This window comes from Cyanistes caeruleus, chromosome 2 (assembly GCF_971803275.1).
Source record: "Cyanistes caeruleus chromosome 2, bCyaCae1.hap1.1, whole genome shotgun sequence".
Lineage (NCBI taxonomy): Eukaryota > Metazoa > Chordata > Aves > Passeriformes > Paridae > Cyanistes > Cyanistes caeruleus.
In genome coordinates this window covers 72,435,973-72,463,858 of record NC_141702.1, presented here as the reverse complement: position 1 = coordinate 72,463,858, position 27,886 = coordinate 72,435,973, and the positions used below count along the sequence as shown (strand labels likewise).

Here is a 27,886-nt window from a genome sequence, read left to right as displayed (position 1 = left end):
ATTCCTCACTGGAGGTCCTCTGAGATTTGTTTCATGCCTGCTCAGCAACATAAGGAAGGAAGGTGAAAAGAAATGCAAGGGAGGATTAATAAGTATTGTCCATGGAGTGAGAATATCTCTTGCTACAAAAAAAAATCTCTGCACTTTCCAGCTGTTACTTGAACTTGTGACGTAGAGTGGAGCTGCTGGCTTTCTCAGCAATTAAAGCTCAGCTGTTATTAAGGATGTTTCCCAACACATTTCCACAATGGGAAAACAAACACAAATACTCAGTATCTTACCAGCAGCAAAGGAAGAATTTGCAAGCAAAGCTTAGCACACCAGGCTGAAAGTCTACTTGATTACACCAATACATAGTGGTGTGATAAAGGCAGTCCTGTGCTCCTCAGTAATTGAAACAAAAGGGGTTTTCCTATTCAGATCTGTCCATTCCAGTGACAATTAAGTCATCTGGGGTGAAAAGTGTCATAATTGGGCCTTCATTAGCTTTGGGTTGCTGACAGAACTTCCCTCTTTCATGTTCTATCACTCTGCTTCTCCCTAAGAGAGCACTGGGGAACCACTGCAGACAAAAAGCAATCCTTCATCAAAGCACCTGGTTAGCAGGCAGGTGAACCACTTTAATTCCTCAAAAAGAGCACTTGAACACTGACTCAAGTTATCCAAAAGTAGGTTTCTGTTTGGAAATGAGATCACAGCTTCTTTATATCTCATCAAAAAACTGGCCTCGTGCCACCAACACTGTCAACCGCCCCTATGACTTTGACCAGGATGGGCTAAAGTATGCAAGGAACCTCTATTCAGCTGCTCTCTCTGCCTCTCTCTGCAGTGGTCACCCACCTTTTCAAGCATTTCAGGAACACATTAAGTCATTCTAGACAAGCTTTGCTATGCAGCTAAACAAATGACCCTTTCTGAGCATCAAGCAAAATAAGAGCTCAGGAACAATTGGAGGAAGTGAACCGAGCAGACGCTCCTGCAGTAATTATCATCATTCACTTAGGGAAGAGGGGGAGCAGGGGAGCACCCTAGCTAGGACCACCCTCTCCTCTGAGCCTGGGGTCTGCTCCCATTGTTCTCACCAGGAGCCATACCACCGCCTCCTGCGGGAGCAGGACCAGGTCCTTTAATCCCCATTTCCTCTTGGCCGAATGAACCGCAGTGTATGCCAGTGACAGCTAAATGAAGGATTCCTTTTTCCAGAGGACCGGCAACAGCTCTTAACTCATAAACTCAAGGTAATTGACATTACAAACAAGCCTTACCCAGAGGGACCCCAAAGCAGTCAACAATTGTGCTTTAATGAGTAGGAAGGGAGAAGGGGGGAAGTCTTTATATGCTGCAGTAGGACATTCTAAGAAAAGCTCTTTCCCTTTTCCAGGCAAGGCAATGATTAAAGTCTGTGCATGAAACCCAGCAAGGAGAGAGGCCATGCTGAAAACGCCTTTCTTCCTGGCTTTCCTGTGGAAAAACAAGGGGGTTGAAAAATGGTTGTTGGGACTTGAGAAGGACAACAGCAGCCAGTTAACAAACCCAAACAATAAAAGAGGAAGCCAAGCTCAGACGAAAAAAGTTGAAGATCCCAGCACTCAGGAGTTTTGCACACAAACGGAATTCAAATACTAGTATAAACTGCCATAGAAGGGCAGAGTGGGGTGGAAGTAGCTGAGGCTGATGTAACACCACTACCTTGCTGGCATTCTTCTTTAAATACTGTAAACCTGTGCAAGGCAAACCAGAGGCAAATTCACAGCGTGCAGACAGTTGTATACAACTGACTGTGAATTGCCTAGACCAGTAAGATCATTTTGCTTGAGACCTCAAACTGAACCCAAACCACGTTCCCAACTTTGAAAGGCCAGTGCATTATCTGCTAAGCCATCCATCCTACTGGAAAATCTTCTCCATGTTCATACAAAAGGAGAATAAAACCCAGGCTGCTCTGGGCTCTAAGCCAAGTCTGAACACAACATACAGACTCCCCAACAGGCAGGGAAAGTGTTGCACCAGGGTTTGGCAATTATGAACTGGCACCAATATTTGCAAACTAGGCTTTGCCACAGAAGTCTTCATGCTGACAGCCTTGACTATGCTATACCAGCTGTTTGTAAGCTGCAGGTATGTTTCTTTGCTAGTGCTATTGCATTCCTCCTGGAAGGGAAGGCAAAGCTGGGGTGTGCTAACCCTCAGTAGAGGAGAGCTATGTAAAAAGAGACTCTTGAAATGCAGGGCACCATCTTGTTTGTTCTTTTCTTCTGTGCCCTTCTAGACTGTAAGTGCCTTTATTTTACCAGGGCAGGTGCAGAGGCACTCAGAACAACATTTTCTCCTATCTCATTCTTTGCTTTGAAATCTCTGGTCACTGCAGTCTCCTGTGAAAGCTATGTCCTACATTCCACGGTGGAAGCTTTCACCTAGCTGACATGCAGTTATTCTTCAAGAACATACCCCATGTGAGACTCTATCACTTTGTAGGTCTATTGCTACTTACATTTTAACAATTTATTGGCTTGTTCCATATCAAAGCAAGGCACTGTTTATTACCCTTTATCTACATGCCAAACTCCCCTTGAGGTGACTGAAAATGTGCCCATATTCAGCTGTTATATTGCAAATAAGATGCAGCACCAATGGTTTATGGTTTGGTTATTGGTTAATAGTGCTCGGCTGGCATCACAGTTTCCACAAGAACAGTGACAGCTTGCCAGCAGATGTGACACACTGAAAGCCCACTTCCAGGGGATACTACTGGACATTAATAAGTGATTTCTCCAACTTCTGCTCCAGAAAAACCAGTCCCATTGCTCTTTCTAGTGTTATGTTCAAGGAAAACCGTTGTAGTGCTGAGGGGTGGTAACACTCCTGCAGGACTCTGCAGTGCGTGGCACTAGGCTGAAGGCAGAGCTTTGCGAATGAACATCTCCACTGGCACTAGGGGATACTCTCTTCAAGGTCACACAACTACTTCTGATGGAATATTTTTATGGTGGAAAGGATTTTCCGAAAAAGTGAGATGTATACGCAGTGCTGGAAGTGACCTGACAGCATTACAAAAGACAGGACAGAGGGGTTATTTTTGGATATATGAATAAAGTCCAATAGAGACATGGAAAGAGCAGGAGCTATCCATGTCTTTGAAAAAAAGTGTAAGGAGAAAAAAGTGTAAGGCTATTTTGAATTTATTATATTTATACAGCACAGGCATCTTGTGTGGCTTGAAAATTCATGTACAACATTGCACATGGCATATCAAGAAAGTTAAGGAGCTGAAGTGCATGCAGCCAACAAGCCTGATTCAGAGAAAAGGAAATTTATTCAGAGTCCTTCTGAGTAAACCCCTACTTTTATAAGAAACACCATGAACTGCATGGCTTAGCCACTTCTGCATAACAAACTGTTTATCAGTTTCAGAGTAGCTTAAGGCAGTATCAATTTTACCTAGATTTGTATCTACAGTTCCAAAGTACAGAGATAAAATAAACTTATGTTTAGACCACAGTCAAAACCCCTACTCCCTCAGCAGGGTTCTTTTTATGGATCTTTTACTGTTTAGGCATTGCATGAAAGAGATAAATGGACACTAGTTCACAGAATCACAGAGTGGGTCAGGTTGGAAGGCACCACAGGAGATCATCTGGCCCAACCTCCCCGCTCGAGCACGGTCATTCTAGAGCACCTGGCACAGGATTGTGTCCAGACAGTTCTTGAATATATCCAGTGAAGGACACTCCACAAACACAATGGTTCAGAGGCCATTAAAATTCGTATTAGTAAACATTAGTGAGCATTATCACTGAGGCCTTGATTGTGGACTCCTTGGTGATATCCCCAAACAATGTGGTGCTTTAAAACTTGCCAGGTGATGTGAAGTGTTTCCCAGTCACCAGTGCAGTGCTTGGAAGGAGAATGAGTCTGCATTTGACAGTGAAAACCTTCCTAAGCTTTGCCATTTGAAAACACTGGACCCCTAACCAGATTTTTGTTACTCACTGAGAAATCATTCCTAGCCATGCGAATTGCCACAAAATTCTCCCCTGAAGCTCAATTACCATGGGGAATGACTTCAAGTACTAACTTATTTGAATTTCTTGCCTCCTTGGAGACAAAGGGTCCTATGAATAAAACTCACCTGGCCTTCCTCTAGCTACCAAATCTGCTTGGGCTGGGCACAGGTCCAACATGGATGCCACTGGGGTTTGAAAGAGCCTAAAGCCCTCTGGCCTTGCCAAATCCCCAGTCAGTGCCTCCCTCTGATGCCTGGAGAAGGCTGACCTAGAACAGAGGCTAGACAGAGTTAAGAATAAATTAGGGATTTATTGAAAGGCCCTAAAGGACACACCTTGGGCAGTACAAGAGCCTGGCCAGGGCTACATCCAAGATGAACCCAAAATGGTCACAAAATGGATGGCTGTTCTCAAGGTCTCACACTTTCACAAGCTTTTATTCATCGGCATATTGGAATTAATTGTCCAGTTACAGCTTCGGGTTACAAAGTCCCATCTTCCTTGTTTTCTCTCTTCAGTCCACCATTGCTTTTGGGCCTGAAACTTGTAACAATTGTCCTTGGTATTAAGCTAGAAAAGGAATTGTTTTGTCTACCTACTCTGTGAAGAGAGCTCACTAACACTTAATATGAAACTCAAAACTACACACCTAGGCAGTGCAGAATCTGAAAAATATGAAAGCTAAAACTTAAGGCATCACCTCAGCTGGGCCAAGCTGCCATCCTGATCCTGCAGGAAACAGCAAGTGTTGCAAGCTGCTATGCCACTTGCATGTGCCTCCAGCCAGGCTTGAAAACAGTCCCAACCCTACTGTGATGCAGCAACAGACTACTTTAGATGGACATGCCTGCAAGAGAGGGTTCCCCTCCTTCTCCAAAATATGGCTTGTTCCATGAGACCACAGACAGGTTCACAAGACCACACATGAGACCACAAAGCAAGTTCCTCATCTTCCTAAGTGATTCTGTGGCTTCATTTTCCCAGAGCCACTGAAGGTCCAGTGTCTACTCCGAGTAATGGGAGTTGTAGGCACTGAGCATCTGAAACAGGTGGCTTTAGGAGCCTTTATTCCTCATGATCAATCATTTTAAAGCCTCCACAGTGTTTGGAGACTTAGCTGGAGGTGCATAGAGCAACCAGGGATCAGACTTCTGGGGACCGTAACCACGTAAAGGTCTCATCAGCAAGGCAGCTGTACAAAACTGATAGAGGCATCTGCAGAGAACGAGAGCTGTTTGGAAAGAGCCTCTTGCACCCGCCCGGCTGGCCCAGCGCAGCGCCGGTGCGCAGCCCAGCAGCCACGAGACGCACACGCCGCCCGCAGCAGCAACTGCTATTCACAGAGATGGAAGGAGCCATTTTTTTGTCATTAACAAAAGGCAGTGTCTATTAAAAAATAAAAGGCGTCACAAAACAAACAAAATGATTCATTGGGATTTTAGAACTCACCTCCAGACACAGCGGGAGGGGAAGAGCTTGCCATTACCCATTCTGGCTGCAGAATGGGATCAGCCCAAGAAAAAGCATGTTCCCACAGTAGACAGTTTGAGCTTGTTTTGTCAGACACTGAGGTTCAAATGACCTTTCTTTTTTGGCACAAGGATTTTGGCAGCCTGGAGAATGGTGGTGCTAAATAACAGTAACACCAGCTTTTTCCTGGTACCACACAGAGTAAACAATGCAAACAGTGTTTCAGGGACTTGGTGGGGCTGAGCTGCTGATTCGAATGCAGAGACGGATCAAACTTTGGTTAGAGAATGAATAGCTCTTATTTAGTTGTAATCTCCACCTTGGTGGGAGACACAGACGTGCATGTGAGAGAAACTCCTTCTTCAAAAAGATTTTTCACCTTTCTTGTCTCTGTGCTCTGCTTCTTCAAGTGTCTTCTTGGATGTCATCTTGTCAGTGAATGTGTCATGCATGAAAAGTGCGTGGTACCCAGTCACAGGAACAGTATTGAGAAGCAAATGTACAGCATTCACAGCTACAGAAAAAGAAAACATAATCCTGCACTGTGAGTTTTCTACCTCAAGTTACCTTTTAATTCAGCTAGTTGTGAATTTATGTCTATTTTTTGTTTAAAAACTTTTGAATTCATAGGAAATTTTCAATGAATTTTTTCAGAGGGATAGGGATATTTTGTACTTCAGCTTCTCAAAAGGTTTGTGAAAGGCTTTGTGAGAAGAGTCCCTCTTAAGTTCTGATACAGACACTGCTCCCTGGGGTCTCTCGGTCATTATTAGGCATCAAAGAATCCAAGCAGAAGCCAGATTCCTTCTCCAGACCTGTTTGGTCTGCATCTTGCTAAACTGCACTCCACTCTAAAATCGAGTATGTAGGTATCTACAGCTCCCTCCAGCTTTCTACCAGGAGCAGATTTCTCAGAAGGCCAATAGAAGGCATTTCAGTTGGGGAAAAAAAAAACCCAAAAAACAACACAATCCAAAAGGTAAGTGTCATTATCTTTTGATCAGTTTAGATTTAGATTCACTCAAGGCAGCAGGGCAGAAGGCTTGCTGGGAACTCTCAAAGACACAAGAAAGACATTGCATGGCTCAGTATTACCTGGAAATGTTTGATTTATGTCCTGAAGACATTGACCTTCTTGAATGCTCCAACAGCTTTACTTTCTGTCCAGCTGTTTTTCCACTGTTCCACTCTTGACCTCACTGCTAAAATTCCAGTTCTTCCAAATTAGGCTTTTTACACATTATTACAACATTGAAATTAATCCAGGTGGTAGTTTTCAAAGGAGCTGAAGGTAGAAAGTCAGCACCTCACTTCCTTTCAGAACCTTTGACAATCCCATCTTCAATCCCAGCTCCCTGCAGCAGTGGGCATAGCAGTTCACGCAGGAAGGACAGGGAGGGAGGATGCAGTCAACCATCACTCAAAAGAAGGAGGTCATCAGTCTCTTGGAGGGAGCTCAGCTGCGGTACCCACTTGGCAGGGAGCAGTGCAGCCATTGGAAAGGATGCGATGGTGCAGACTAAGTTCCTACAAAAACACAAAGCTGTCCAGGTCTCAGGCTGCAGGGAGTGCCAGAGCCTGGCACTGGAACTGGATGACAGCAGAGACAACAGCTGTGTGAAATGTGACCAGGCAGATGATCTGCTCATCATGGTGGCAGTGCTTAGAGAGGAGGTGGAAAGGTTAAGAAGCATCAGGGACCCTGAGGAGGAGATTGGCTGGTGGAGCCACTCTACACCATCCCTGTGGCAAATGCACCAGCTGCTGCATCACGAGAAGCAGAGGATCCCCTACTGTCTCACCACATCAGGCAGAAGAAGGGGACTTCATAGATGGGGGGCAGGATGGAAACAGGTCTCTGCTAGAAGCAGCAGGTGAATCCCCTCCCACAGGGAAATCTGATGTAAAAGTTCTTTGAAAGTGAAATTGCTTTTTGTATTGACCTCAAATACACTGAAAAACATCAGGAGGCATTTTTCTTCCTCTGGAAACTGATAATACTATTTTTTTTTCACAGAAATAATGTAAATGTCTTACTGCTTTTGCTCTGTTCAAGTATAACAAATACTTCACTAACATTATGGCAGCAAAAAAGTTAAGACTGAATGAAGAAATCTTTGCACAGAAGCAAACCCTACTACAAGCCAATTAACATCTATCCTAAGGAAAGTACTTATCTTGCAATATTAAACCATTGCTCCTTTACGTAACAAAAACTTATTTTTCTGAAAATGGTGGGTACTTCTTTCTAATCTGACCATAGACTATTCTTCTGTATACCTTTCTGTCTGTCCATCTACTTCTGTTCTCCCCACAGAGTTACCTGTAATACCTCAAATGTAAAGAAGTTCAGACTCCAGAAAGGTGAGAACAACTCATGTTTTTTGGGAGGAATACCCCTTTCTCATCAAGGAGGTGAGGTGGAACACTGAGCAGAAGCATCCAGGGGTCCCACTGTCAGTAGGAAGAAGAGAGCTACATTAAAGGAAATAATTACATGTTTTCCTATTTGTCCAAAAGAATACAGGAAAAGGAAAGGCCAGAGGGTATCTACAGGAGCAGCATGGATCAATACTGCTAACAACAGGAATCTGATCACCTTAAGTAGAAATAAGTCATTCATATTTAGAAACATAAGCAATGTTCCAAAAGGTCCACACATATGTCAGTGGCACAAATTCTGTTTGCTTGCGTCTGGTCAGATTAGTCAGGAGTATGAACAGCAGATTTTCAGGAGCAAAGGCATCTTGAAGGTGGATTGATCAGCTACCTGGGTATTAAGCCACAGCCCATCCAAATGCCAAGAGAGCTGTTAAATATTTCTTCCATTAAACTCCACCAATGCTACCTCTGCTTTCCCCATGGGCAGATGGCCACACTGCCCAAACCCAGCCTGATCCCTCCTGCGACCATTATACTGAGCCCTGTCCCCAGATCCCAGGCCTTGCCTTCCCTCCAAAATTAGGGTTCTGTCTCTCTGCTTCAGCCTCTGCCTGAGGCACACTGCCTGGCTGCTGCCAGTGAAGCTCTGAGACTGGAGTGGATGGCAACCAGAGCTCCCTTCTTCTTCTGCACTCCTGGGATGAAATGCCCCATTTTCAAACTCAGACAATGAAGTTCAGCACCCTGACCCTGCAATACATTCCACAAGTGTCTTTTAGATTAGTAAAACAGGTATTTAGGGACCAGTGCACTCATTTGAATGTTCAGACACAGTAATTTAGCACCTGGTCCTGATTTGGAAACTGGGTCAACTGTTATTTTCTCCTCTGATCTGCCTCCTTTCACCTGTGACAGTCAGCAAAAACTACTTTTCTAATCCAAGTCAGTCTTGCAGATAAAAATGGCAGAACATCAGCACTTATATCAGAGAATTACTATGAGGCAGCAAAACTATGTAGTTCATCCTATTGAAAAGGTAGGATCTCAGCAGCCTTTGCTGCTCAGAATTACATCCTGAGACATACAACAATTCTCCCAACAAACAGATGTGTCCAGTGAGAGAGAGCTTTAATATGTCCCTGAAAAACCTTCATAGGCTGGTGTTGTGAACATGGTCAAGAGGCATAATTTGCCATGTCCCCTAAGCAGAAGCTCAGGTAAAAAACTATACAGAGGGCAGGTGGAAAGACTGAAAAGGGGATTGATTGTGAAAAACATATTCTATAGTCTGAATGCATATTGAATTTATATCGGTTTCACTTCTGGTCATCTCTGTGCTGACACAGTGGTTTGCTGCCTACTTCTCAGTTTTATTATTTTTTTGTGTCAATCCTGTACCCAGAACTGCTCACAACCAGAAAGTTTGGGGTGTTACCCATTTTGATTTAGAAACTGCCAAACGGAGAGCTGTTGACCTCAAGCTTTCTGTTCACTAGAACAAAACCAAAAGTCTGCAAATCCAAGTTAACTCACCTTGATCAACTACACAGAAAAATCATGATCAGGCTGGGCTCAGTGTTTGACTAGGATGTGCCAATTCTGAACCCCAGCCCACTCCATGGAGCCTGTGAGAAGGAACAACTGAGGCAGCAAAGTAAATCACAGAATCAGAATCTCAATGCCTTTGCATTGGAGAGACCTTGGTACCCCCAACCCAGCTTGTCTCACCTGAAGGTGCCACAGTCCTGGGTGAACACACAAGCACCATCACTAAACTCAAGTGAGGTTTTCAACACAGAGGCTACTTGGGAACTCAAGAGGCAGCCTAGTATCCAGTAACATCTTTTTAGCCTGATTCATAAATCACAGCTTCCTATACATAATTGCTGGGAGTGATATAATTGTACACAGCCCCTCTGGATACAATTACAGGTTGTTGTCTCTAGCCAATCATTCCCTCTGTGTCATCTTGTGTGAACTCCTGCCAGCTGACCTTCATCCCAGCCCAAAACTTCTGTAAATGTGAGATCATCTTTTCCACCACACCATCAACACCAACTGTGGTGAAAACATCCCACTAGGTTTCAGAACCATGCTGCAGACACCACTCTTGGTGTTTGCTGGTTCACCCTCAGGAACTGGACACCTAAAGCCTCTGGGATCTCCCAAAGGAAAATGATGGAGGTGACCGGCACCTGACTGGCTTGATTGTAGCTTTGGGTGTTGTCATGATCTGCTCGCAGCGCCCTTGCCCTGGCCTCTGTTACTCTTAGCATGTTGGACACACTTTAATTCAAATTTTCATTTATGCCTGGTGTTTCAGTATAACCCTGCAAAATTCAAGTTCCTGTTTTGAGCAGCACGCTGCATGTTTATGGTGATAAGTCCCAAGACACTCATCAACAGATGCTTGTTGCTTAGGCTGACAAGTGATGTCTGAGATCATATACTGTGTTTTGGCTGTGGTTTTTTTTAAGTCTCAATTCAAGACATTTTTTTTGCCAATATCAAAGCACAGCTGAACTACCAGAAGCACTCATGCTTAGCTTGGATGTATTTACTATCAAGTGTATTATTACAGCTCTCCTTTTTCTAAACTGACTGACCTTGCGCATTTCCATTGCAACTATTTTGGAAAGAGATGCTCAGGGGAACAGGAGTTCCTCAGTGCTCTCGTGAGATTGATCCATCTCCAAGCCCTATTTAAGAAAAGTTACCTGAAGACTCAGTGTATTGGCAGAGGCTGTCTCCAGCAGTGTGTCATCCCAGCCATTCTCTCCCAATGACAGGGCCAAAGCAGGGAGCTGTGAGGGCCAGCTGCATGGCCAAGGACCTTCAGCTACTCACATCAGGATTTCTCCAGCCACACACAGAACTGGAAAAGCAACAAAACACTCTGTCAGCATAGAGAATGTTTAAGTCTTCCAGAATGTTTGTTTAATTTTATGATTCTGCTAATAAAACATGGGGAGGTGACCTATTTCACATTGTTTCTTCTTTTCTTTACTGCTTCTTCTATCTTATCAGCTGTTCTTCCCATAAACACTTTTGCTGTGAAACAGAGACGTTTTTCCATTAAAAAAAAAATAAAAAATTATAATTTCTATCATTGACCAGGCTCTTGTTTGTTGCACTGTGCTCTACTAGGAACTGGGAGGATGAGCTCCATGGCCAGACCCCCACTTTGCAAGCACCGGGATGCGCGTGTGCATGAGCATGTGCGTGTGTGCAGAAAGGGAATGCAAGAGGGATAGAATGTGTGTGTCCCCAGTTTAATTAGAAAATTTAATTGGATGGAGTTTGGGTCATTTTTTCCTCCCCCTTTAGAGCTGGCTGCAATAAACAGACTTTTCTCTTTCCCTTTCATCCTTCAGTGGTTTGTAGTTCTGCATCTGCTCTGCTGGCATTGTCTCTGCTAACGGCCATACCGATCAGGAAGCCAGAGCCAGGAGGCAAATGAAGGGACTGCATTGATACCGCTGATCACTGAGCCCCACATAACTGGCAACTGTTTCTGTCTTTTACCTCTGGAGATGAGTTGAACAGATTGTGCAAAATTTGGTGGCTTCCAAAAAAGAAAGGGGGGGGTGGGGGAAAGAGGGACATCTTACTGCCCTCGGCCCTCTTGCTACCTGGTACCCAGGGGTCTGTTCAAACAACATCCTCAGCACAGGAAGCAAAAGTGAAAAATTCATGGAAGTGAGCAAATCCGCTGATTTCAGGGAATGTTTGTACAAAAGAGTGGGAGACTAAACACACTGCTCCTTTTTCTCTGGGGACAGATGCTAGAGGCTTAGGTCCTGCCACAGAACCCTCCACCTCTTAGCTTTGGCTCTGCTGTGCAAGAGAGCAGGCAAAGCCTTGCACCACACACTTGGGAAAGTGCTGAGCTTGGACATGGAGGAACCAGTGCCAGGAACAGTGACTAACATTCGAGAGTCTGAGCATGTGGGACACTTCTCACAGATGCTATTTTTCATTTCTCAGCAGCATCTCATCACACAGGATATGGGCCGCAGTCATACGGTGAGATGGATATTTGTCATCTCTACCCAGAAAATATAACCAAAGTTGTGGCTTTCTTGTTCTCTTCAGTTTGACTTTCAAGCAAGATAGCAAAGATCTTCTCCCTCACCATGTTCTGACACCTTTCTGCACATGTTAACAGCTCTCCTGATGTTTGCTGTGTGTTTGAGAATGCGGATGATTTACATGGAAGTGTCTAGCACAGACAAGGATTATGACAAAATAAACCTCTAATAGAGGACAAATTTTGATGCACACAGTTCCTTTCTCCGAATTTTAAGACGAAAGGGACAAGGTGGGCCCCTACCATATCATCCTGCTGGTTCCTCAGGTGGATCAAGTTCAAACACAAGCATTATATGGTCCACACACCCCATAATCTCTCTCTCTTTTTCTTCTTGCTTTCCCTGCCCCACCCCCTACCCCCCCAACCACATTACACAGTCAGGCTGGGATCAAATTCAGCTTACTTGAATGTATATCATTTCCAAGTTGAAGTCTAATCTGCAGCCTTGTCCCCAGTGAGATACTCAATTTACCACTCCTGTAACTAAAGCTCATTGTTACGGCTATAATAATCAAATGTATCACTTTCCTAAAGGATACTTCTGGTCAACATTTTGCATTTTTTAGAAAGTTCTCTATAAAACTCTTCTCTTTGTTATGGCACACACAGGCTTCCTGCTCCATTTAGCATTTTTCTTTCTGGGTCCTATTCATTACAGCAATCTAGAGGCAAAAAAAAAAAAAAAAAAAAAAAAAAAAAAATTATATTTCCCGTGGAAGAATCAAAACTGTTCATGTCTATGAAAGAATAATAGCATGACCAGGGGACTACAGATCAATGTTATCCAGATCAGCACTTAAATGGAAATCACTCTGCATGAAAAATTCACGATGCCCTCTGTCCTTTACATGGATAATGGGGACATCTGGTTACAGCAGTCAGAATCATTTTACTTACATATATATATGTGATATACAGAATTGTGGGCTTTCAGCGTAATTCAGACAATGATTGACATTGCCAGAATTAGTTATTTTGTAACTATTTTGAGGACACTAATACACCTTCCTCTAATGAAGACAAGTTCCTAATAGTAGCATTATCAAGATAGGACAATGGGCTAGATAAGATCACTGATGAGATCCTATGATACCTGCAGGTTTTACTTGCTTCTATTTTTTAATTGAAATTTTTCATACTGATAAAAGGAATGGTGGCCAATCTTCTCATCCATTCATTTCTCTTTCTTTGGCCTCAGCCCCAGTGAGGTTTCTGCAGCCCTTGGATTCTTGGCAACACCTGCATTAAGAAGGAGGAAGTGCAGAGCCTGAGCCTCCCCACACCCCAGGAACTCTGCACACTTTTTGCCCACAGGTGTCCAAAATTTATTTAGATTATGCCATGATGGACTCATAGAGCAGCTAGGGAAAAACTGTGTCTTAAAGCTCTGACCACACTACTGAGGATTGCACAAACCACACACTTACCTACCACCCTGCCCTTCTAAAGGCTAATGCCTCAATGCTTTATGTCCCAGGACTGAACAGGACCTTCTTACCCTTTAAACACAGCTGGAGGATAAATGTCAGCAGCTCCTCTGGCCTTCTGATGTAGTGTACTTGGGCTAGGAACATCCTTCAAGAAAGTGGAAAACCCAGCTTGTTCCCTTCCCTGCTCCCACAGGATTTGATCCCATGGTCTCACTAGTCTGAGTAGAGAAAGCCTTAAAGAAGAGGCTGAGCAAAGAGGCAATGCCTCCACCTTTCCTCCCACAAGAGGCCACTGCATGAAGGCTTCAAGGGCTAGAAGGAGAAGCAGTGTCAAACAGAGCCCTGTGCTGCAGTCTTCACATTTAAAGGCATAAATGAGGCTCAATTTCTCAGCCTTACCCCTCTGTGGATTTATACTTAACATGATCCAGTCTTTGGACAGAAGTTGCTCGTTTTGATTTGTAATGGGGATATCCCTGTCTTTAGTTAGGCTTTTGAAAAGAACATTAGGCCTATATTGTATTTCCTCTCACAGAACTCTCACAGCTGCTTCAGTTTTGCCTGAAAACACATCAGAAGTTTAAAGAAATCGGTGAGCTTCCCTCCTCTTTCTCAGGAAAGTTAAGGGTCAGTGTGCAGTGTTGCCCAGCACCCCAGAGCCCACAGGGCATCTCTTGCCTTTGCCCACTGGCAGCCAAGAGCAGAGGACAGGAGGTCAAGCCTGGAGTTCAGGAAGGGACACAGCAGCACCTCATCAGTGTGCAGTAACATGGAGGAATGAAAAGTGGGCAGCAGTGGCGCTTTTAACTGTTGAGCATGAAATGTAAAGGCAGAGGCCTTTCTCCAGCATGGAGAAAATGGGACCAACCCAAATGGCTTCAGGATATATTATATATATAAAGGTGCACACAAGTTAGCATTTGAGATTAATACTTGGAGATTAATACTTTGTCTTATACCTGGAGGAAAAACATCAACAAAAGATACACAAATTCAGCAATCCAGACATAGAAATTATAACACATGAATCAAGGTTATCTCCCACCACAGAGGAAAATCAAATAGCATATTCGTTGTTCAAGTTAAGGCTACATCAGCATATGCTTTTATTATCTATATATATTTAACTGTCTTGGACAATATAATCAGATTAGATCAACGGAAAAGGATCCCATACTACACACTTATGCCCTAATAAATATGCACAAGAACTGCTTCACACGCTACTCAGGCCAGAAGCTGCTCTCTCCATTGCCATTAATATTGATTGGTGTTTAAGTGGAACTCACTGTCAGTCCATTGCACCAGCTCTAATGTGACAGCCCTGGTTAGTGCAATTTCTGTTCCTAACAAAGACTTTAACCTTCCTGCACTTCCTGATTCCCTCAGTATCCTCGGTCTCCTCAGGTGCTGCCTAGGTCAAACAAAGGCCCGAGATGTGGTCTACATAGAGAAGAATTTTAAATATATTAAGAGCATAAAATTTTTTCCCATCACTCACACAATTTTAAACATTCAAATGAGGAAATTAGTGTTGAGTGGTACAGACTAGATCTAATCTCATTAATCCAGCAATAATTGAAATCCAGGACTTCCCCTGAGGCCATGGATTAATGACCAGCTAGGTGGAGCTGCTGACATGAAGCACAGCCAAGTGCCATTAACCCCAACCAGGCATTATTTAATCCCAGAGGAAATGTCCTGTGCAATATTTGTTAGCTCTTGGGCGAGAGGAAGAGGGAGGAGAAAGGTGCACGTGGGCTGGGTGCATAGAAGGCGCCCTTCCGGCTGTCGCGCACGGGGCATCCCTGCAGACTCCCACGTGTCTCCCACGTCTGACCCAACCCACGCTGACCAGTGGACACATAATTAAAATGAATTAATGATCTGAAGCAGAAACTGTGTTTAATGAAGCCCCACTCAGACTTGTGTGCTAATGCCAGCCCTGTTTGCAGACAAATATTTACTAACCCTCTGTGCATAAAGTGACAGGCCACCTGTTCTCCCCTCATTATGTCTCCCTAAGTCTAAAGGTAACACTGTCTGGTTAGACTACTACATTCAAGCCACCTCAGAGGCTCATAAACATCTTCAACAAAGCTGAGCCAGATCTGCCAAGCTCTATTTGTTTCAGCCTCCATCTTTTTTAACTCCACTTATTGTGCACTCCCTTAGATGCAAACTCAACTAAATGCTGTTGCCTCTTTTATCGTAAGAGATAATTTCCTGTATAGCTTCTCACCAAATAATTTCTGTCTTCTCAACCAGAAATCCTTTAAGGTGCATAGGTTTCTCCCAGCCTTGACAAAGAGTTCCAAAGAAAAGCAATAGGCAATGCCATATTATTAGTTGGAATAACAATACTAGCAATGTTAATAGTTATAAAAGACATCACAGTCATAGCAGTTGTATTTAGCATCATTGTAATGTAATTAATAGCAGTAATGGTTTAAGAGTCTGCTCTTGTTTTCATTGAACTAGATGGGAGTTTTGGGATTTACTCCAGGGGAACAGGGTCAGATCCTAAACAAGCAAGGATTATCCTACAAAAAAAAAAAAAAAAAAAAAGGAAGCGGTATAGGATTAAGTCTCCCTCCCCTTCCCACTCCAAGCAAAAGAAAACCAGGAAAGATTAGAAAGCTGTCAGGGAGACAGAAAAGCAAGAGACAAGCAGAGGTTAAAAAGCAAACAAAGCTGCATGTATAGCATTGGTGGTGCCACCTATTCACACCAGCAGGGGAATGTCCACCTGAGCAGTCCCCTGTCAAGGGGAATGAGGGACTCCATGCACAGGTCCTCTGGAGGAATTAAAATGTGCCTCACATTTCACCTCTCTGCTCAGTGGCTTATGCTTTGATACTTCGCTGAGGTGTTAGGTGCTCCTACATGTTCAGGCTGCCCAGCACCAGAATATGTGAGTGTGGGAAGTTCTAGGATCCATGGGAGGAGGCAGTGTTCCCACACAGGCAGGTAACTCTCCTCCTTTGGTACACGGGATGAGGGTTGCTGCACACAGACAAACCAACACACCGGGGTGAGCAACTTTAGCTTGGACATTCAAGTGACACCAAGCACATGTTTTCTTTACAGCAGGCCAAGTCTGAGCTCACAAGAGCCAAAGCTGAACCAAAATGTACCCTGTCAAAGGCTGGGAAAAAGAGCCCTACAAGCAGCCCTGTTCACACCGCACTGTGTTCAGCAGAGATTTTGGTAAGCTAGAACCAGAGGGGCAGCTCTGGCTCTGGAGGTAGGCTGAGTCATGAGCTCCTGGTGGCACAAGGAAGAGTGGTTGTGAGCGCAAATGAACTCGACAGCTTTTTTCCACCTCTGCCTGCTCTGATCTGCCATCAGCCACAAAACTTTCTCTTTCACATCTGTGTTTTTCTGGGAATGGCACAACACAAAGCAAAGCCCCGTAGTATTACAAGGTCATGAAAAAAAGGCAACCAAAAAGAAAAATACATATATATATATAAATAAAATAAAAAAGGTACAGCCTGCTTGCTTGTTCCTCCATCTCACCACAGCCAAACATTAACAACTGACTGTTCCTTTGTAGATAGTTGACTGCTTCCAGCCCTGACCATGTGCAATCACTTTCTGGTGTCCCACCCGACAAAGCACAGTGTGAAAGGATGTACACATGAAAGCTAGGGTAAATTCAAAAACATCAGTCCCAGGCTGCAAGGGAGCCGAGTTCAATATCAGCAAAACATACAGGAAAGGACAATGTATAATGGAAGTGGAGGGGGACAGAAGGGAAGGCGTGCAGGGGGAGGGGATAACATAAACATTCACGCATGAAAATATTAGATGATTGTTGTTGCACAGTGACTTGAATTCAAAGTATTTATGTGGTCATTTCCATTTCTTTTCCCAAGAGGGTGCTGGGACTGGCATGGCTGTCAGAGGAGTGTGAGAAGATGCCAGCACAGGCAAGCAGTTTCCAAGGCAGAACTACAGCAATGCCTGATATTGTATTAATGTGAGTGCTGGCCATCTGGCCATTAGGGACAAGCTGCTGCCAGGGTGTCTCTCTTTTTCCATCTCATTTCAGAAGCTCTGGAGCCTGGGACTGAGACCCCTAGGGAGATTCTGGCTAAAGATCATTCCAGCATCCACTCAGATATTGTAGAGAAAGGGCCAGAGAGCTGATAAGGCAGGAGAATGTGCTCACACCCACACAGGGAAAAAAAAAAAAAAAAAAAAAAAAAAAAACAGAGAATAACACTGAATGGGGGGGTAAAAGGCAGAAAGAAAATGAGAGCAGATGAACAAGGGAATGGTTTAAACAAATAAGAGGGAGGAAGCAGGAAAAGGAAAAGAAAAATAAGAGGCACAGCACTTACTCAAAGGAGCCTTTAAAGGAGGAGAGAGGAACAGAGAAGAAAAGGAGTAGAAAGGGTTCAATAAGGAGAAATGGCTATCATTAAAGGCACAGGGGCTATGAAAGGACTACTAACACAATGCACCTTTTTGGATTTTAACTACTCAGAACTAAAGTAAGGGCTTTCAGTCTGCCCTCTTGAATAGCACCTTATCCCAGGAGCCTGCTGAAGCCAGTGCTCGGGTTAATGGATTAGGGAGTGTGGGTAAAGGTGCCAAAACTTTGTCTTGTCAAAATAAATGCTCTTCCTTATGTTTCTTCATCTACTTTTTAACCGTCCTTGGAAGTGCTTAGACTGGGAATTTTTTCACTCTATAGAAAGACAAGCACAAAGTTGATAGTCACCATTTTATGTCAGTATGGAAGACTGCATTCCTGGAAATGTCAGCGAGACATTCCAGTCTAAATCAGAGAGACAGAGAAAGAGAGAGAGAAAGAAAATAAAATTAAAGAAAGATGTGGGCACCCAATTCTTCTGTAAAGTAAAGCGAAACATCAGCCTACAAAATATATCTTGGTTAATGGGTGAGAAAGTGTCATGGAAGATCAAGAGCACTTACATGACAACCTGTGAAACCTCACTTCCTGCAAAAACTACTCAAGAACCAGTGTTACACTGTGATTTCCTGAGTAAATTACTGAAAAGTAGGCATCATGTGCAACTGTTACTTCTCTTGCTATTATTACTACATGATTTATCATTAGTATTAGAAAAATCATTATCATGATTTTTGGTCCAAGAGGATCTGTAGTCTGAAAGACTGATATCTGAAAAGAGGATCCCTTCTGAGATTTCCCATGCTTCCTCATTTTACCTAACATCTGTCTGATCTGTCTCTGGCATTCCATGAAGGATCTTCTTCAAAAAGTCACTTCTGGCATTTAAAGAATCTTCTTCAAAAAGATATTTCTGGCATGAAAACTGCAGCATTAACTCCAAACAGAGGAGCCTAAGTCCATCTCTGGATCATGCCAAACCAGGGGGGCAATCTGAACTCCACTGTGACACAAAGGGCACAGATGTCAGTGATGAGTCTAGTATGGGTCTCACAGTTTGGAGTTATCAGTAATGCCAGAGGACATTTATTACAAGAGGGGGGAGCTGGGCGGAGAAGAATTTTCATTGACAGGGGACTCCCACTGTAGGAGTGGTCAAAGAGGATACCAGTGTTCTGTAGGGCCTCTGGGTTAATCTGGTTGGACAAAGCAAACCCAGAGCCCAACTATATGCTGCCTAGTGGAGTTAAAAGATGAGAAAGATCTCTCTCTTTAGATCATGTGGAGAAGTACCATTTTTCCCCGCCTCTGAGAAGCCTGAGACCATCACTGATTCCCCAGGGAGGTGACATGGGGCACAGCATGTCCTGGAGCAGAATAAGTGATCCCCTATTCAGAGAGGTAACGCTCAGCAGAAGGCTTCCTTGGCGCACCATCTGTACAGCTTCACTCCTGGTACTTCTGCTCTTTCTGAGGCCAGGAGGCAGCCACCACTGCACTGTGGCAGCAGTCACACAGCTGGGGCACAGATACAGCTACTGGTTTTGGCAGGAACACATGCTCTTGCAGCTGTGGAGATGCCTCGCCTCATCTGCTTGAGACAGCGAAGTAGCACAGGAATGAGAAGTGAGATAGAGACAAAACTGTGGGGAATCAGACCACAATACCACCACCACCTGCCAAAACAGGAGTTTGCAAAGGGCATTTCACAGAGCAACCTCAGAAATTATTGTCAAACTGTTATCAGTGTGGTTCTGTGATCTTGGCTGGACAGAGAAGCGATGACACAGAAATCAATGACAAAGTTTCCCACAGTGTCAGTTACATGAGGTTCACAGCACAGGAGAAAGCTGGAGATCATTCTGCAGGAAAGCACAAACCTCTACATCACAATTTCCAATGTCCAAAACACAATAGTGCTGAGGCCAGCTTTTCAATATTTACACCCTGCGATTATGTTTATCCATACGGGTCTCTTGGGTAAGAGAAGAACTAGTGAGCAATAATGGATTACACATGTTGCTTGGGATTTGATTTTGTCCTGTCCTGCGAATGGAGAAAAACTATGAAGGACTTATTATTCGGAAATATTATAATTCACACTCCAGAAAAATCAAATCCTAACACAAACATTTAAAAATAAATATGACCTTTTTCATAATATGCATCTTAACATTGGAACCTAACCTTGGCATGTCCTGATAGACCCAAGTTCTTCCAAAACTAAAGGTTCTCATTACCTTTCAGGACCAGCCCTCGGTCTCTCCTTAATGTTCATATGGAACATTCTTCCCTTTTTAGGCTTATTTTTGTTTTTAACCAAGAGCCAATTAGACAGATTTTGAATAAGGTTGGAGGACTTTTTGTTCAAATGAGAAATTTTTAGTCCCTTGAAGTGTAATGGGTTTTCAATAGAAATCCTCTCCTGCTGTGCATTGATCAGCTATTGATTGGTGAGGGTTTAAACCAAATTATCACTGCCAAATAAAAGACTTTCAGGATGAAGGAACTGAGCTGAGCACAGTGTTATATGAAAAGTAAGCCAATCCTTTGTGATGGAATCGAAAGGCCCTGGTCACTCTTGAAGAAAAAAAATGTTAATTGAAAAATTCCTTAAATAGGTAACAGCTCTGGAAGTCTGCTTTACATAAAAGATATGAAATCACAATCAGCCGGCAGAGAGAAAAGGATCCTGCAGCTCAAGTGGTTTTTCTCTCTAAATGGTGCTGATTACTTTCCCATTCATGGATGACATGGAGTGATGGAAATTAGTCATTTCAGAAGAAAGGCCTAATGACAGCTGAACTTGTGGGCACCGAGGCAAGTTTGACAATTGGCTCCTCGAGACAGAAAGTTAAAACAAAAGAACTTCCTGTTGGGTGGAAAGATTTATCCCAAAATAAATAACAAATACACAAGTTTGATAAGGCTTCAGAAGATCTGGTTTTTAATTTTTGCTTTCACCAGCAATCACGGGAGTTTCAAACTTTGAGAAAAGAGCAAGGGAAGATAATTGTGTTGACCACACCAAATTGACTATTAAAAGAAAAAGTTCTCAAACAAGCCATTCTCTTTCAACTTGGAAACTAAAAGAATGGATCTTGCTGATCATCTGAGACAGGTGTGGGAGGTCAGAGCTTCATCCAGCTGTTAAAACTTCAATCAAGACATGATCTACAAAGGCACTAAAAAGCTTTTGGTAACCTCCGTATAAGTTAAAAGGGAGCTCAGTATTCTTAAGGACAGGCCAGATCTTTGAGGTAGATCCCTGTAGATCCCTGTAGCTCAATGGATTGCACTCTGCTGGAGTCACAGAGCATTGTAGTCGCTCCAAAGACTCCAAAGCTGCATCCCCATATTCCCGCTGGAGAATGGACATGTCTTGTCTTGCCCATATCCTTGACTACATTCATCTCTGTCTCTATGCTGCAAAGCCCACCAGTATCACACTAGGCATGGCTCTGCCTTTCTGCTGGGAAATGTCTTTGTTGCCAGTCCCCAGAATGTCTTTTTAAGTGGCAGGTACTTAATACTGAACATCCGTCCTACCCTATTAATGGGTAATATGGAATAGGTTTGTTTAGCCAACACATTTAAACATGTCTTTTCATTACAAGCAAAGTTCTTTCAGAAGAACAAATCTATAACCCTGTTTGCAAGATTTCAGTACCTCAAAGTTCAGGATTCAGGACAATCTTTTTCCCATTTCTGAACAGCTGGCTCCACAACTCAATGTGGATTCCAAAACACCATCATTCAAATTCACATTTACAGGGATCTTGTAGTGTCTGATTTAGGGATTAGTTTAGTATGTTATCCATAGCTCTGGAAAAAAACAGTCTGGCTTAGACTCCACAAAAATTCACTTTCAGTCTGACATTTAGTACAACAATATCACATGCATTTCAGAATTTCAAAGGTGTCAGAGCCAACACGGTTGCTTGGTTTCCTTCAGCCAGAGGAACCATATCCAACTAGAAAAAGCAGTCTCTTTGATTATGCTACTCTGTACACATTCAGCTACTGGTAGTTGTAAACTTAGTGCTTGCCCAGATTGTGATACAAATATTTCCTCCAATAAGATCCAGTAGAAGCCTGCTATATAGCAGGGTATCACAGCAGTAACAGAATAAATACTCCTCTCTCATAACTTTGCCAGTATCATAAATATATTGGTCAAAGCCAGAGGCTTCAAAAGAATAATAAAATGTGTCATAAACTCCTCAATATTGTAGATGTGGATACCTTGAATGTTAATGTCCCAGAAGAGCCTTATCATTCATAATAAAAGACTGGATAGCATTCATGTAGGTAATCTTTTTATCCATACAGGTCTCTACTGCTTTTTTATTTATGTTACTTATTAATATCCCAAAGCTGTGAATTTCATTAAATAAGCACCTTTGCATCAGGAGAGCACAAGCTGTGCTTCAGGCAAGCGTGCACTGAACCAGGCTTGAGAGAAAGATAACTGGAAAAAATGTAATCTTTTATGATAAACATGAGGTCAAACTAAATTTTCTAGTTGTCCCATCTGGCCCACAGCTCTGTGAAATAATTTAACATAAAAAAATCATTCCCTTCTGCTCATTTTACACCCTCTGCTTTTTAATGGAGACAATTCATTTTTCATGTACTCTGTATGCTAGAGTAAGTAGGAAATAACATCTATCTCCAGTGCAATCTCCCATTGAAAACACTGATTTCCCCCATTTTTGCTTAAGTAATTACAACAGAAGATTATGTTGGATAATGAAAGCTCAGGTTTTTTACCCTACCAGTAGTGATGAGTCACCTGGCCTTAGAAGGAGTCAACCCTGAGGCAAATGAATTTGATGATGCAAAAGATAGCAGTCTGGGAGAAGGAAAACAAATGAAAAAGGGACTGCAAATATTTTCTTTCCCTGCTGGGAACAAAATATCTTCTTCATTATTGCACTTCACAGCATATTTTTGCAACAGGCAGAAAAATAAATTAAATACTACCTTCCTAATCTCCAGTCTATCCCCAGCGTGGATAGAATGAATTTTAGAATTAGAAGAAAAACTTATAATGAGGATGCAGAAGTTTATCATCCACATAGCAAATACTGACCAAATAATGTCAAGTTAAATCTGATGGTTTTACTGGAGGACCTGGTTTGACCCACAACCCATTGCCAGGTACCCTGTTATGTCTCTAGGGAATCAATGCTTTGGGTGGCTAAGAAGGTCTACTGGCCTGCAAAGCCAGGGTGCTGGAGCAATGCTGGGTACCTTCCCAGAACACTCCACACAAGCCTAGGGCCAGAGTTTGAAAAAGAGATTTAATAAAGGGAAGTCAAGTCTCACCTCTCCTGCACCTTGAATTTCAGAACCTACATTTTATGTGTCAAAGTTTCAGATTACAAGTGCCTTACAGTCAGACTTTGGCATCTGACACAACATGCCTACTGGGCATGTTTTTCAGACTCCAGAAACTCGCTGGGCAAATGAAGAATAATTTGTTTAACCATCCACACTACTCCTTTGATGCGGGTATAATGAAAATGTCAATTTCACAACAGAGAAAACTGAGGAATGGAAAAAATATCACCTATCCAAGGTGAGGAAACCAGCATCACAGACAATGCTAGAATGCAGATCCTCTAATTACTGGACTGTGTTCTCCTAATTGCCAAATAAACCCACAACCCTAGCACTGGAATGATTATACCGTCATCACCATCCTGTTTACTCAACAATCCAGTAATAGAGCAATGGCTGGGAGAAAATACACTTTGGTTTTGTAAAATTATCTCAGAGGTTTGACAAGTCCTCACACAGAGACCTGTAAGAAGTTCAAACCACTCTTAAATCTGAAACAAGCTTCTGAAAAGGAATCTGTGTCACTTTCTGAAATGAACTGTTCATTTATATTCCTTTAATGATCTGACTGTATTGAACCCAATGCACTGAACAACCCATGCAAGAAAGCTCATTTACACTTCCAACTTTGTTTTTCCAAGGGAGCTGTATTATTTACCTCCTCATTTCCTTTGGAGCATTTACAACGGGAGCTATAAGCTAAATCTTTCGAGCAATACATGTAAGATGAAAGGTGACCAAATATATTCAAGCAGATAATAAACAGAGAGCATTTGTAGGTGAAAACAACCAGCCTGGCATGAGAGAGAGGGAGATGGGGAGAGAGAGAGAGAGAGAAAGAGAGAAAGAGAGAGAGAGAGAGAGAGAGAGAGAGAGAGAGAAAGAGAGAGGGAGAGATAATGCAGTGGGTTTAATAGGAGGCTTTTAACGTTTCCTGTTCAGGATTGGCTGGCTTATTAATGATTTAAGCACAAATTGAATTAACCAAATATTGAACATATGTTCTTTTAAACTCTCTTAAATCTACCAGAGCCTTGCACGAGAGAGCTGTGCGGCCATGCTGTTCAAGAGGGGGGAGGATGACAAGGGGGTATTGAGGGTGACTGGGTAAGTAAAACATAACCTGAAGGTGGTCAATTTAATGCTGTGTTAGTGGCCTGAACTTTCAGTTCCCAAAGGGAAAGGATGATTAATGCCACTACCAAATGTATACCCATACCTGACCCTGATCTCATCAAATCCTGCTGCCACCATCTGCTGTTTTTAATTCCTCTGCAATATTTGTATTTGCTACCTCCCTCCTACAAAGAGAGGGAGAAAAAAAAAATGTTCCCTGCTTATGAATGGTGTGATCTGGTTGTACTGGCTGAACGCTGGCCAGGAGGCATCTGTTGCTTATAGTCCTGACAGCATCTGCTACTATTTCTCACTTTTCCCAGCATGCTGTGAGATATGGTTTCTCCCAAAGGTGGCCTTTGTATGCACCATTGTCAATTCCATCATTGTCTGCCACAGCCTGTTCCCACGATGCAGTGGTAGTTATTACCACGCTGCAAAACCTTTTCTTGCAGGCTATCTGTAATCTAAGATATTGTGTGATTGAGTTATGCAGTTAACCCTTTTCCTATGCATCAAACCATTAAAATAAAAAGAAATAGGCTGGACCATTTTTGGTAGGAAAAGCTTCAGAGCTTGCAATGGATGGGAAAATGAAGCGGATTTTTTTTTTTTTTTTTTTTTTTATTTGATAGGTTGTTTTGGTTTGGGGTTTGTTGGTTTTTTTGCTTTTAAAATTGTGACAGTTTGGCATTAAGTCAAGGTTTAAAAACAAATGAAAATACAAAAAGCAAAAAATGCCCCAACTAGCAGTTTTAATTCCTTTAAAAATACTATAAAGGATGCATTGTTTTTTCTCCTGATTCCTGATACGGCTATTAAGCATTGTAACCAAATGTGTGTGAATGCTATTATTTATGTGTCTGATCTTTAAATACCCTCTGCTAGTGGGATACAGACTGAGACTTCTGATGGACATAGGCGTCCCAAGCTGTCATCTTGCCTTGTCCTTCTGTCAAACAGTTAGTGTGTCAAGCACTTCTCTTGGGAACTTTTAGAGTACGAGACTGGAAGCGCAGAACGGTCCTGTCTCCAGAGAGCCACTTTTAACTCACGACAATATCCTTGGTGTCAGCTCAGAATAGCCCACTATGGGGCAAGGAGAAAGAAAGAGCAACAGATGTTACTAGTAAAACCATGTTTACAATTCGGTCAAGTTATTGCCCTTATGTACCTTCTGACCAAAACCCACTTAAAAGAAGGCCAGGTTCCTAGCGGATAGATTTTTTAAGTCAATTCTGTTCACATAAATCCTGACGTAGAGAAACGGTGCCATTAAAAGAGACATCACACCTCTCATATGCATGAGTCTCTCCCATTCCCTCCAAATCATCTCCAACACTGTGGACTTTGAAATAATATAGTTACGACCTACATATGTATTTATGGCCATTTCTATAGCCACATAAGCATTGTAAATATCTCTCCCTATAATACATAAATCACAAGTGATGTTTTATCTCCCCAAGTGCATTTATGTATCTCTTATCCTCTTTTCTTCCTCTTCAACTTTTCATTAATTTGGAGCTACTTACTACACATAAAATCACACTTAATCCCCTCAGAGGTACCTTTAAAATTTCACAGTAGTTAAAGTAGCCAAAATGTATGACTCTGGAAGTAGTAATAATAATTAGCTGAATTTTTAAATTCATTTTAGTGTTGACCAAAATACTGGAGAGAGGGAGGGGAATAAACAGCTATGGAATATGTGAAGAAGGCTTTTAATTTTAAGCCTCCCACTCCCCAAATCAACATCTCTCCTTCTGCCTAGTCTGAAGGAACTGTCAGGCAGTGCAAGTTTTGCACATGGTGACAAAACAGATATCAGAGAATCATTTATAAGACTGCATTTGGTTACTGTTCCTCTTAGTCTCATTTGTATTATATTTTGCATCATCTCTATTACATTTTTGGGCAGAAAAATACCACTGTGGCTTTTAATATCTCTGTGATTCCTATTTTAAATGGGGACTAGTGCTATTTTAACAGTGTTTTACACTGCCAGCTCCAATAAGGCCAAGTGCAGTATTAGCATGCAAGGAACGTGAAGAACAAGTATTGTATAGACATACTACTCTCTTTAGCACGAGACCACCTTGCCTTCACACATTTGCAAGTTATTACAGGTCCATTTTCAGTTCTATCACAAATTTAAATGAGGACTTCTGATTTAAAACTGGTTTGTGCTCTCTCTGTGCAGGTAACATGTTTAGGAAGAATAAGGGCACTTTACAGGCTAAGCCAGGTATGATGTTAGACAACAGATCTGCTGAGTTGCTGCTGGCTAAGACCATTTAAAATACATTGCTGAATCCAGGATCAAGGTCCTCTCTGCAGTCTGAAATCCTTTTTCCACAGGCAAGAGATAACAGAAAAACGTCTGGGTAACTCATTCACAGCTTTTTTCCCACTAAAACAAGATGAGCTTGGGGAAGTACAGGCCATCTACAGCTGGAATCCTGGACTTGATATTAGTCTCCACAATAGCTATAAAATATGAACAAGTTCATTTGCATGGAGAAATAAATTATTACTTTTTAAAAACTGAAGGATGAGAAAACATGCATGTGAAGGAATTCACACATACAAACTGTGTATGATCCACTTTTATACAAATTTATATCCATAGGCACAAAGCGATAAAATTATCTTAGCACCCAGAAAACACAACTTGTGTCATTGAGCAGGATTATAAAATACAAATGCTCTGAACTATAGATTTGAAACTGCCGATTTCTTCCTAGGTTGGCTGGGAGAGCTAAATTGCTGCAAACCTACCACCCACCAGTCTGTAGTTCCCTGAGGCACCACTGTATCCTCTGCTATTGCCATGAAGAGACGGGATCCTTTACTGACAGCTTTTTTTGCAGGAGGACCTGGGTGTTTACTATTCCCTGTAACAAGGTGAACCAAGGTAAGACCTGTCATGAAGGGCACCATGACCTCCCGGAGACCTTCAGAAAAACACAGCAAACCCCAGATGTGACGTGGGGAGGCACCTAAGCACTGCTTTCAACAGAAAGAAATTTGCACCCTAATGGCACGATATGGCTTCTAGGAGCCTCGCTGGGTATTTTCCCCAGTTCCAGGCCAACCATCCAGACTCTGCTGCTCTTCGTTTTCACCGCTCTCTGCTGGTGGCCTGGCTGAAGGCAGCGCACGGCTCCTGTGAGAGGTGCCAGCCAGGGGCACCAGCCCCACCTGAACCAGCCTGCCCGCAGCTGCCCTGACTTCAGAGCAGCACTGGCACCTTTACAGAAAAAACTGCGTATAAATGTTTTCGCGTGTCAGGAAATACTGCAGGGAGGCAACAGCGATTTTTTTTTTTTTTTTTTTTTTTCCTTGTTGTTCCAGCAGCAGGAACAAGTATGGACAAAATTCCATTTAGGATGGGTGTGCAGGGTATTTAGGTGAGGAGCTGTTGCCTCTCCTCCTGCCTGCAGCATTGCTGCCAGCAGATCCGTTCGCAAACAGAGAGGGGCCCGGCTGTGTGCGGGCAGGTTCGGATGGCAGGCGGGAGCTGCCGCCTGCCCCTGCTCACCCATCTCCGCTTGCTGCGGGAGCTGCCGAGCGGCTCCAGCTCCCGCCCCGCCGAACACAGCTGGAAACACAGCACAGCAGCGGCAGGAGAGGCCTGTGCTGGCATCGGGAAGGGGTC

General features: G+C 42.9%; 1 long non-coding RNA gene across 1 annotated transcript; it reads right to left on the bottom strand.

Moving 5' to 3' along the window:
* Positions 1-1,281: 1,281 nt before the first annotated feature.
* Positions 1,282-12,055, bottom strand: LOC147654915 (uncharacterized). The gene is made up of 4 exons (XR_015283419.1): positions 11,992-12,055; positions 5,854-10,731; positions 4,130-4,284; positions 1,282-1,461 (listed from the first exon to the last, which is right to left on the bottom strand). It is a non-coding gene; the product is annotated as an uncharacterized LOC147654915 (long non-coding RNA).
* Between the last annotated feature and the right edge of the window lie 15,831 nt (positions 12,056-27,886).